Below are 12,291 nucleotides of genomic sequence, written 5' to 3'. Positions count from 1 at the left end.
TCAGCTCCCATCATCACATCACACCATCCATATAAACCTGTAGCAGACCCAGTAAGACCGCAGCCATGGAATAATTTTCTAAGCTTCTTGTACTTTGGTGCTAAGAGAAAGATAGAAAGGAAACAAATCCTGGGCTCAGCCTCTAACCCTGACAAGCTCTAGCCCCCTTTGTGTGAAAGGAAAGGAAGAGTTCTTGTCCTGCCAAGAACTTCAGCCACTAAATGGAACAGCTGTGTAACAATCAACACTAGGAAACAAACAGAACACACAAGGGGGAGGGGAGCAGTGGAGTAGCTCAGTCCAGTTAGTAGGCAACACTACAGGAGGCAGAGAACCTTGGCTTTGGCCCCACATGGGCAGTGTTTGACTTCTAGCTCCTCTACTTACAGTGTTTTAAATAAGTTAGCTTGCAAGCCATGGTGGGGGAGGGGCACGCCTTTAATTCTACCACTTTGTGAGTTCGAGGTCAGCTACAAGAGCTTCAAGAACTACAAGAGCTAGTTCCAGGACACGCTGCTCTAAAGCTACCAAGAAACCCTGTCTCAAAAACACAAAACAACAACAACAACAACAACAACAACAACAAGTTAGCTTGCTTGGCTGATCCCATTTTCTCCTCTGTGAGACTGGGTAGTAACCCCTGTGTCAGGGTTTGCAGTGAGGACCAAATGTAGGGAAGGTTCTTAATAAATGGTAGCTGCACTCATTTTTAATATTAAAAGTGTATCTTATTCATTCAAATAAAACCTTTCTGAACTGTGAAAAAGTTGTAAATTCTCTAATTCATGTCCACCATTTTGCTGTTTGTCTTTAACTCCTATAGACGGAGTACTCTATTGGCCACCACTGTGCTATCTGTCTTTAACTGCTACAGACAGAGTATTCTATTGGCCACCATTGTGCTATCTGTCTTTAACTGCTACAGACAGAGTATTCTATTGGCCATTCTCCAGCCAATATTCTCAACACATCATGACTGAAGTTCCTTCCCACATTTCTGTGACCAGTTCCGTTCCCACAACCATCAGACTGGAGAAGACCAGGAGGTTAAAAGATGGACTTAGTAAGGTTTTGATGGGAGTGTTGAGTAGTGCGTTCCAAGATTAGCCAGGAAAACTAGACAATAGGACAGAAGGCAAAGCCAGCAAGGCAAGAAAAAAAAAGTAGGGCAGGATTTGCCCCGACATTTGCCATTCTTTGTTCTCACTACACAGAATGCTTTCCTGATAGTATTTCCACTGTGACATGTCCAGACTCCCGTTCCCGTTGGTGGTCCATGCTCTTCTTCAGACACTGGTGGTTCTGTTGTCCAGAACAGGCCCACCAGAATTTGCCCCACATCTGTGTTCTTGCAAAGAGTCACATGAAATTCTAAAACAGAATCACAGCTTCCTTCTTCATTAGCATTTATTGTTCAGTTAATACTCAGTAAGAGCCTACTATGTGCCTGTAGACAAGATTAACAGTTGAGATAAAGTGGTGTGCAAAGCTCAGGGGGTTTGTTGTCCAGAAGGGAAGGCCAAACACAGATGAAATTATTAAGCAAAGATATGATGAACCACGTTCACTTTAAAACGCACAGTGGAATGGGGTGCAGTGCAGCAGTATGGAGGGTGGGGGAGACTGACTTCAGGCTGTGGTTTGGAACTCTAAAGGGTTAACTGTACTGCCCTGGGGAAGCAGCTGGAGGACCTCTGTATGGAGGGAGTATAATACATTTAAGCTCAAGACTCTGGTAGGAACAAAGGCACCGAGAGAAGAAAACGGCCCCCAGGGAAAGGTGGTTATGGAAAATGAAACTCCACTGCTCTGCAAGACCCAGTATGGAGGGTGTGCTGCTGAATCCAGACACAGAGGACGTCTTGGGTGTAGCACACTCTTTGTGTGGGGCTCCTCCCTACCCTGAGGATTAATAGCCCAGATTTTTTTTCAGCATGATCATGTGTACTTTTACTATTCTATTATTTTAGGAAAAATGTTGGTTTTTTTTTTCCCCACTGCCAAATAGAAAGAAAAACAAGAGCTGATCAAAAACACGAAACATGGTACTGGGTGTATAGCTCAGCACTGGAATGTTGCCTGGCACCATCAAGGTCCTATGCTTAATCCCCACACTGGGAGAGGCAAACATAGTGGGAACATAGATACTTTTTTCCTCAGAAATATTTTCCTGACTTTTTTTTACATGTGAAATATGTGTTTAAAATGAATTTAGACATGATTTGACTCAAGCAGAAACTGCCAAGATAATAACAATAAGAATGGCTAATGCTAGTTTTCCTTGCACATGAACCATCCACAAACCTCTACCACACACACCCCTGGCTGGCTTTTGTTCTGCAGGAGTCTCTGAGGATGGCTTCCCAGACATACAACAGCTCCCACACTTCCAGCCTGTACCTAGCAGGGCTGCTCCTCTGAAATGCTCTAATCACCCCAAGTCAAAAGTGATTACAAATGCCTGTTTCTAAAGAGGCCGATGATGTCATTCTTGTCTGGATTCCTGTTCCCTAGGAGAACAACTAGAAAAAATCAAGTGAAGTGCACTAACTCCCTAAGCTCCCAGTCACCGAGGTGCTCTGTGGCTGCTTTCTGATTTCTCTCAGAGAGGTGTGAGATGAGGAACAGAAAGGATGAAGGCAATGGCAGGACAGAGATTAAGTTTTAAAAATAATAAAAATACAATTATACACTATATGGAAACCAGTTTCTGGGAACACACTGTAAAGTGCTTCTTCACTTCCTACAAAACACGGAGGTGAAGAAACACTAGCAGCAGTAACTATAGTTAGTTATTCCAGTGTTTGGTTGCCATACTCACAAAAAGGGTGTGGATTCCAGACCAGAAGAGTATCCAAACACATTTAATTAGGAAGAAACCTGTCTTGGCCAGTGACTGAATTTCTTGGATGGTGCTGATCTGCACAGGGAAAAAACCTCACACCCTACACCACTATGTGAAACGAATTGTTCAGATTAAGCTATCTTCACCAGAATGACACAGATAAAGAAATAAAGAGTCCACTCATTTTGGTGAATGGTTTGGAAAGAACCACAGCTCCTCAAACCTAACACACTAACTCTTGTTGTATTAGAAAATGGAAATTGCTAATGAGCACCGCACCATATCAGTTTCCTGTTCCAGTTGGCTCTGTCAGCTTGGCAACAAACCAGGAGCCTGAAGAAGAGGTGCAGCCATGTGTTTTGCTTTAAAAAATGAAAGGAGTAAGAAAAAGGAGGGGGCTTCATTTTATATTTGCTTCAGTGAAAATCACCACTCTGCCTGGGACCAATTCAGTCCAGGTGCTAAGGATAGAGTAAACAGGCAACACATGAAGACAGACAGTCAGCTTCTATGAGAACTACATTTCTGATTACATTTATAGTTACGTTTCAAAACACAAGTCAGCTTCACTGTGCTTGCACACAGACATGCCCCCGTTCAGTGTCCAACATGTTGGTCTTTCATTCTCCCATCATCCAAGAAGTCCCAGCCTAGAGTCTGTTGTAGCTCTTTCTTTCTTTTTTTTTTTGGGGGGGGGGGTGTTGAGACAGGGTTTCTCTGTAGCTTTGAAGCATGTCCTGGAATTAGCTCTTGTACAGCAGGCTGGTCTCGAACTCACAGAGATCAGTCTGCCTCTGCCTCCCAAGTGCTGGGATTAAAGGCGTGTGCCACCACCACCCGGCTTTGTATCTCTTTTTTATCCACCCAGCCACCCATCCATCCATCTTTGCCTCTATCTATCTGTCTGTCTGTCTATCTATCTATCTATCTATCTATCTATCTATCTTCCTTCCATCTTTGATATATATTTAGGCTGAAATGTCTGTACCACAATGTTTTTCTTCACTCTCAATAAATATTAAGACACCAACATTCTCAAGATCTTCCTTCACAACATCCTTTTTAATACATTTAATATGCTTCATACTTGTGATTTTATCCAAGGCACCATGGCTACAACAGACCAATGTCAAAACATGTAAAACAAAATATTTTCTGACACTATCACTTGACATTTATCACATATTTATTTACTGATTGATTTTGCATCAGTAATTATCAAAATGTTAGGATGCTTTCTCTGGAGAGTGAGTTTACAAGTGATTTTTAAGTTCTATTATGATAATCAGGGAGCAAAATGAGTATCACTTTAGTATTCAAGAAAGTCCAATTATAAATCATCTTAAGGAAATGTAAATAGAGCAGAGATGAAATTTCATCCAAGTAACAATCCCTGTTCTTAAAAAACTTATAGCCAAAGAATTATAAATAATTACATGACAATCACAATTATTATAGTTAATTGAATGTGGAGGGACAATTACAAGGTTCAAGAGGCTTTAATCCTTTGTCCATCCTCTTTATTTTTTTATGCCTGAAACTGTGTAGTCCAGGCTAACCTTGAACTCATGATCTTCCTGCCTCAGGCCCCTGAGTGCTGAGATCATAAGCCCATGCCACAATGCCTGACATTCGTTTCAAATATCATTTCAGTCAATGACTACTCTGATGCTATTTTATAAGACACTAGAGCAGCGGGTTCCAACTGTGGGTTGTGATTCCTTTGGAGTCACATATCAAATATTCTGTACATCAGATGTTTATATTACTACTCATAACAATAGCAAAATTACAGCTACAAAGTAGCAATGAAATAATTTTACAATTAGGGGTCACCACAACATAAGGAACATATTAAAGAGTCACAGATTTATGAAGGTTGAGAACCACTGCACACTGAGAAATTCGGGTTGTTTTCCAATGGGCATACATATTAGGGGAGCAGGTTTTCTCCCCATTGTGGTATTTTTGGCCATACCTGTTTTGAAAATACAGCCATGTTTTCAAAACAACTACCCTTGTATATTAAACATCTTTTTATTATTTGGAAATTTATACCATATATGCATTCTTCTAGTCATTAGCTGCTTAACAATGGGGTGTGTTTCGAGAAATACATCATCAGGTGATTATATCATAATGTGAACACCACAGTTGACTACACACATTTAGATGGTGTAGGTTACACTCTATATGGCTTCTGCTGCAAGACAGACAGTAAGCATGAGACCCTCTGTGAACCCACTGTCACATATGCTATCCATGGCTAACTGAAACATCATTATTATTTGGTACATGACAGCACTATAGTTTGTACTGTTTACAGATACAAAAAGTGGTAACAAAGACATTATACTTCATGCATTTATATACACATAAATATCAGCACAAGAAGATATGTCCTAGTGTTACAATTAAGAATGATTGCTTTATATGATGTGTCAGGGAAAAATGAAGTGCTTAAAAAGTAATGTGTAAGGATCCCTTGCGTTAGGAGCCTGCTTTGCTGGTTAGCGCTATACGCAGCTCTGCATTTCTTTCTCCACGGCTCGTGATGTATTTTAAATATGTAGTAAACATTTTAAACTTCACTTGATATGGCTATTTAGTAATATGTGCTGTGGTTAACTGTTTTAATATGTTGGAGAGTAAAACCAAATGTAACAGTTCCAACATTTCTCAGGGGAGTGATTGGGGAGCAGACATATGTTCTTCATCAGAGTTTGCAGCAGAAATCTTAGAAATCAAGAAAAGTAAGGACCCAGGTAGAGAAACAGGATTGCAAGCCACTATAGAAAACAACTTGATAATGTCTCTGTTTTGTTCTGGCAGGCCTGAGACAAGAGAGGAAAGCACAGTCTTTCGTGGAAACGTCTGATACCTGCATGCCATAATACACGAGAATCCACAGGCTAGACCCAAGGGATGAGGTAAAACCTTGCATGGAATTTTCCATTAATCCCAATGAGTTTCTTTAGCTGTGTGTCTTGACTCTGTGATCATGGGTTGGTACACTATCACCTACAATAAAGCATTACCATTCTTACTCAAGGGTATATAATGCAAAGGCCAATGACAGACTTACAGAACCACTCTAAGGGTTACCATAGGAATCCTTTGTTATTACCAAGCCAGAAGAAATGCTCAAGAGAAAGATGTGCAGTGTTGTTTTTTTTTTTTTCTAAACTGGAATGGTATCCAGATGAACGGTAATATAGAGAAATGCATCATCTGAAATTTGATGTATTACTAAGAGAAACCCATGAGACGAGAAAAGGATGCAGACGTGATGGGAAAAGAAATCTCAAAGGAGAAACTCATATTACCTCCTCTTTTATTTTTTCTTTTACAACTCTCTGCTCGAAATTGTTTCACATTTTATAAGAATTACCTTCTACAAACCTGAGGAAAAGGTTTAATAAATCACAAAAGATCTGCAAATATTTGTGTGTTCATATGCAAAGAGTAACCCTGTTTCTAGATGATTCCTGAGGTACACTATTTGTTGGACCTCAGTTGCAAGTCCTGAGTTTCTGCAGGTAATCCAAAGCCATGGCTGAGAACCATTGGCCTACTAAGAAGTCTAGCCTGAAAATGCAGAGACAGGATTAGTCCAGTTCCTTCACTCAACAGGATATCTGGTTGGTGGTTTGAGGAAAGGCACTTACTGTTGGTTGTCTTGATTTCTTTGTGTGTAAAGTGAATACACGGATAACTGCTGAGAACAGTTCACTATCAAAGCATAGCAATACTGTGCCTCATGAATCCTAGGCGTAAAAATCTAGGCAAATACAAAACCACCAAAGAGTGCACCTAGATTTATCAGAGAAAGCAACTGTGTTACGTTTCCATTGTTCTGGTAAAACACCATGACCAAAGCAACTTATAGAAGGAAGGGTTTGTTTGGAGGGATAGGAGGCAAGGCAGCAAGTAGACAGGGCAGGTGGAGCAGAATGCTGAGCGCCCCCATGAGGCTTTGAAACCTCAAAGGCCTTCCCAGGCAATATGCTTCCTCCAGTAAGGCCACACTTTTTAGACCTTCCCAAAGAGTACCACCAACTGGGGACCAAGGGTTCCAGCACATGAGCCTATGGAAGACATTTACATTCAAACCCCCACAGCATTGTCACTGAAAAATGAAAACATGGTCAAAACTAAAACTCTATTGTTTTTGTTTTAGATATAATTTTGCCTTCTGTCCCAAAACATGTTCAAAAACTAGTAGTGCATTGTGAAGAGATTATCACAGAGGGAAAGAAGTTAGCATTTCAGGTACACATCACTGGAGCTGAGATGTCAATGATATGCTTATTAGCCACGTGAGTTTATAGACTCTTGCTTGTGTATTTGTTGTGATCCCTGGGAATATATCAAAGTATGCTTTTAACGTTACAGTTTTATTACCTAGAATTGCCAGGCATCGTTGCTTGGTATTGCACCCAAATTCTGTCTCTAAGGAATCCTATTTAGTCAGACTTAACTCAGCAATGGAGTTCATTATTGATACACAACAATGATGACACATTATGCATCAGGCACTTTGTCCATCTTAGCTCATGTGGATGGATTTTATTATAAAGAAGCTGAGACTATATGATAGTAAATGATCCACAGTTACTGAGTATCAGAAGCTAGACCTATTTGCACCAAGTCCTTGTTCAGAGCCGTAACATTTAATGCTGCTGCTGTCCCAGAGTTTCTATGCTTGAAGAATTTAGAATAATGCTAAATAAAAAGATGTGTTCCATTCAATACTCATAAATTGAAAGTGGGATATAAGCCCAATGCTGCCAGCACATGACAATATATCTTTTTAGCATTTTAAATAAAAACAATTCCAATATTCTAAGAATAAAATGAGGACTTGTAGGTTATTGCTTAACCTTCAAGTCCTTCATCTTGCTTTAGAATTCCCTGCCAAGAATGTCTAGAGTGTTAACTGTGGCAAATATAAGTTCCTACCTACTGTCCATCCCCACATTCCTTCTTCTAACAAAAAACTTACCTTGTTGTCTCTGGATGAAGCTTTCGTGAAAACTGCTGTTTCCCTAATAAAAATGATGGTGGGGCAGAGACTCAACCGATAACTGCTTTTTCCCTTTCCCTTTCTTTCCGTCTTATCCAAACCCTAAACAGGCGGTCTCTAGAAAAACTCCTACCTCAAGACTACAGCTCCAAGGACACTCAAGAAGAACATCTCCACAGGCCAATCTGGTAGGGGAATTTTCTCAATTAAGGTTCCTCCTTTCTAAACTTGACACTCTAGCTTGTGTAAAGTTGGCAAAAAAAAAAAAAAAAAAAAAAAAAAAAAATTAGCCAGCAAGCCATGCAAACATCTCTCTGCCTACGTGCATCAGTTGTAAACGTTTGAAGAGCTCAAACCTCTGTGGCACAGACTAGCAAAATAATTATTTAATTATAACCCCAAATGGACCCCAAACTAGCTCCTAGTTCCGCAGGTGACCAATAAGGACAGTGGTGATTAGTGTCGAGGCTCAAGGCCAGGGAGCTGCCAGCTAACACCACACTGCTAGCAAGCGGAGGGCCAGAACTTTTAAACCATGGTTTTCTGTATTCAAACCTTCAGCTTTTTCCGGTACACCTCTCTGTAGGACGACATTCCAAGCGTGCACTTCAAAATCTGCATTAAATTTCATTCTCTGAAGACAGTTCAGATGGATTTATTTTTCTTGTGGCTGGCAGGCGAACACTGAAGTATACAGAAACTCATATTCTCTTTGAACTTAGCAGGACTGAGGACACCAACCAGCATCAACAGGCCAGGCCAGTTTTCCCCTTCCAGGTTCCCACCCACAACCCCCAAAAGCCAATCCTAGTTACTTTGCATGAATAGAAAAGAATTGCCCACCGTTCTAGAAATGTGCCTGGCAAGAATCCACTTAAAGAGTGCAGATTAAAAAGAAAATAGTGTGCTGCCACTGACCGACATGTTCAGCTTTTGTTCTGGTTTACTAATCACAGTTTCCTATTATCCTTCCTATACAAAGGAAGAATACAGAGACATGAAAGCAACTGTCAAAAATAAATTACATAATGAATAGATAAAAAATATGGATTTTAAACATGGGCAATTACTGTCAAAAGATATTATTGAAATAAGCAGAATTAAAGTTTGTTACTCTTGCTGCTAAAAGCCAGGCAACCAATAGACTTCTATGGTTATAAATAATATTGTAATTTATTACAATACAAAGAAAAGAGGATGCATTCGTAAAAATGGGGGGGGGGTATGGCAAACATATACAGCTATATAATGGTAATAGATGAAAAGCAAAGGCAGTATCTAAAATTTTAACCACAGGTTGGTTTTCTCTCCAAATACTAATGGAATGGCTGGGCATGCATGGCATGAGACAATGTGGGAAAGTAAGCCTGAGCTGTGGCATGCACTGGATGTAGCAGTGACATGGGCTTGAATCAGTTTTGAATCGCATGTCTAAAGACATGACTTCATATCCACAAAACCCAGAGTCAAATGCTGGGTCTACCACTTAGCAACCGAGAAAAGACAGTTTGATGAAGATTTTAACAGACAAAACAGGGCATTTTGTTATCCTGTAAAGTAAAATAGCAGATACAGAATTCTTTTATTGATTACTTATTTTCAAATATTTTTAAAAATATTTTTATTAAACAAAGAATATACATAAGGAATCAAATAAATTCTGCTACTCAGAGTCAAGAAAATCAGGTCTATGCCTTGAAGTGAAATAGGAACAATACTGACCACTGGCGCAGGGGAGCACTTCCTAAATATCACCCCAGAGTAGCACAGACACTCAGAGAAACAATTAATAAATGGGACCTCCTGAAACTGAAAAGCATCTGTAAAGCAAAGGAGACAGTCAAGAAAACAAAACAGAATGGGGAAAGGTCTTCACCAACCCCACATCAGACAGAGAGCTGATCTCCAAAATATACAAAGAACTCAAGAAATTGGTTATAAAAAGAACAAATAATCCAATAAAAAATGGAGTACAGACCTAAACAGAGGACTCTCAACAGAGGAATCTAAAATGGCTGAAAGACACTTAAGGAAATGCTCAACATTCTTAGCCATCAGAAGAATGCAAATCAAAACAACTCTGAGATTCCATGTCACACCTGAAAGAATGGCCAAGATCAAAAACACTGATGACAACTTATACTGGAGAAGATGTGGGGTAAAGGGAACACTCCTGCATTGCTGGTGGGAGTGCAAACTGGTACAGCCCCTTTGGATGTCAGTGTGGCAATTTCTCAGAAAATTAGGAAACGACCTTCCTCAATACCCAATAATACCACTTTTGGGTATATACCCAAAAAATGCTCAATAGTGCCACAAGGACATGTGCTCAACCATGTTCACAGCAGCATTGTTTGTCATAGTCAGAACCTGAAAACAACCTAAATGCCCCTTGACCGAAGAATGGAAAAGGAAAATGTGGTACATTTACACAATGGAGTACTACATAGCAGAAAAAAACATAATAGCATCTTGAAATTTGCAGGCAAATGGATAGAGCTAGAAAACATCATTTTGGAGTGAGATAACCCAGACCCAGAAAGACAATTATCATACATACTCACCCATAAGTGGTTTTTAAACATAAAGAAAAGAAAACAAGCCTACAAATCACAATCCTAGAGAACCAAGACAACAATGAAGACCCTAATGTAAGAGAGAGACTTACATGGATCTAATCTACATGGGAAGTAGAAAAAGACAAGATCTCCTGAGTAAATTGGGAACATGGGATCATGGGAGAGGGTTGAAGGTGAGGGGAGAAGAAGGGAAGAGAGCAGAGAAAAATGTATAGCTCAATAAAATCAATTAACAATTAAAAAATTTTTAAAAAGAACAGCACTGATCACAGGCTCCCTGGGAAAGCCATTAACCTTGATACAGGGCCCTATGTATATCTGGAAGACAATGCATTTTTTTAGATACAGGCTGAAGTATCTGTTCCTAATAGAACTGAGTCACACTGACTCCAATACTATGTGACTAAGTTTTCACCCAAATACCAAATGTCACTTTTTCCTTAGCAGCATCTATAAATATAAGCCCTTCTTTAGGACATTTGAGTTCTCAACATTATTAATAAAGATACATCCATACTAATCAACTACAAATAACTTGCAGAATATAGCCCTTTTGGTGTAATCAGAAGCAAGAGAGAGAAAGAGAAAGGGGGAGGGAGGAAGGGAAGGAGGGAATGTATGTGGGCACTCATATGTATGTTTTCAAGTAACTAGTTGACATATGCCAAAATAACACCTCTGTACCATTTAACTACTTGCACTAAATACCCAAAGTTAATATTGGTAAAAATGCATGATTAATATTGTAAAATAAAGGTTTAAATAAAACTTCAAAAATTCCACAACTTATTATTTTTTAATTTTTAAATTATGAGCTAACAATTTTTTTCCTATACAAACCTGAATTCACAGAAATGTTTCCAAAGCAACAAAATGCAATATCCTGAGCAAGTGTAAAGAAACTAATAAAAAATGAACTGCGGGGTCAATGAACACCTTGAGTGAATATTAAGAGAATATTCCTAGAGCATTACTTCAGATCCAACAATAAACTGTCAACATACAAACATTATAAAGCCTACCCAAACAACTGTAATTAGAACATGCACACTGGCCTTGCTGTCTGTCTTGGGACTTGCTCATTTAAACATAATTTCCAATGAAATTCTCCTAGCATCCAAATTTACTTTAAATCAAAGCTCTTTTCTAAGCATTGTATAAACCATATTAAGCCATTCTAAGTCAATATTTATTTCCAACCAAACAAACACACGTAATGGCAGATAGCGTTGTACTTAACGAAATGGTAACGGATTACACAAGTTCTACTTAAGTGGATTATAAACTGGCGAGCAGGTTCCATGCCAGGCAAGGAAATGCTTCCCGTCTGTGGAAACTGAATGAAGTTTCCATCTCATCAGGGTTGTGCTCTTCATTAACAGCCATAGGAAAGGTCAGAATAAAATAAAACACACATGCATGGGACACTAAGATCTCCAGCACCATGGCCTGTATCAGAGATGTCTCCATACTTCCCCCAATGAGGCCCGCAGGGGTCTAAAACATTCATAATCTGCCTCACTAGAACTTATCTGAGCAGGGATGTCTACACACATGTAAACAAGTATGTACATGCACATTCGAGTTACTGAAAGGAAACTTGGACTCCTTTAAAGTATTCATGCTTTATGTACAGGCTTCAATAGCTTCTAGGCATAACTGATACCGTTGAAATCAGCATTATACAAATACAAGCCATTAATGTCAACACACTACACGTGGAGGTGGATCATTACAGTCTCTGGTAATTGTAGATTCTCCCCAAACTAGCACAGTCTACATTACTGGGAAGCTAGTGTGTCATTTGGAATAGTACTAATTAATTAAAAATCAAATGAAGT

General features: G+C 39.4%; 1 protein-coding gene across 1 annotated transcript in view; it reads right to left on the bottom strand.

The window, feature by feature from the left end:
• Positions 1-12,291, bottom strand: part of Scfd2 (sec1 family domain containing 2) — a 326,524-nt gene that overhangs the window by 191,450 nt on the left and 122,783 nt on the right. The window lies entirely within an intron of this gene.

The sequence above is a fragment of the Arvicola amphibius genome, chromosome 1 (assembly GCF_903992535.2).
Source record: "Arvicola amphibius chromosome 1, mArvAmp1.2, whole genome shotgun sequence".
In the NCBI taxonomy this organism is placed as follows: Eukaryota; Metazoa; Chordata; class Mammalia; order Rodentia; family Cricetidae; genus Arvicola; species Arvicola amphibius.
This window is presented reverse-complemented; position numbering and strand designations above follow the sequence as displayed.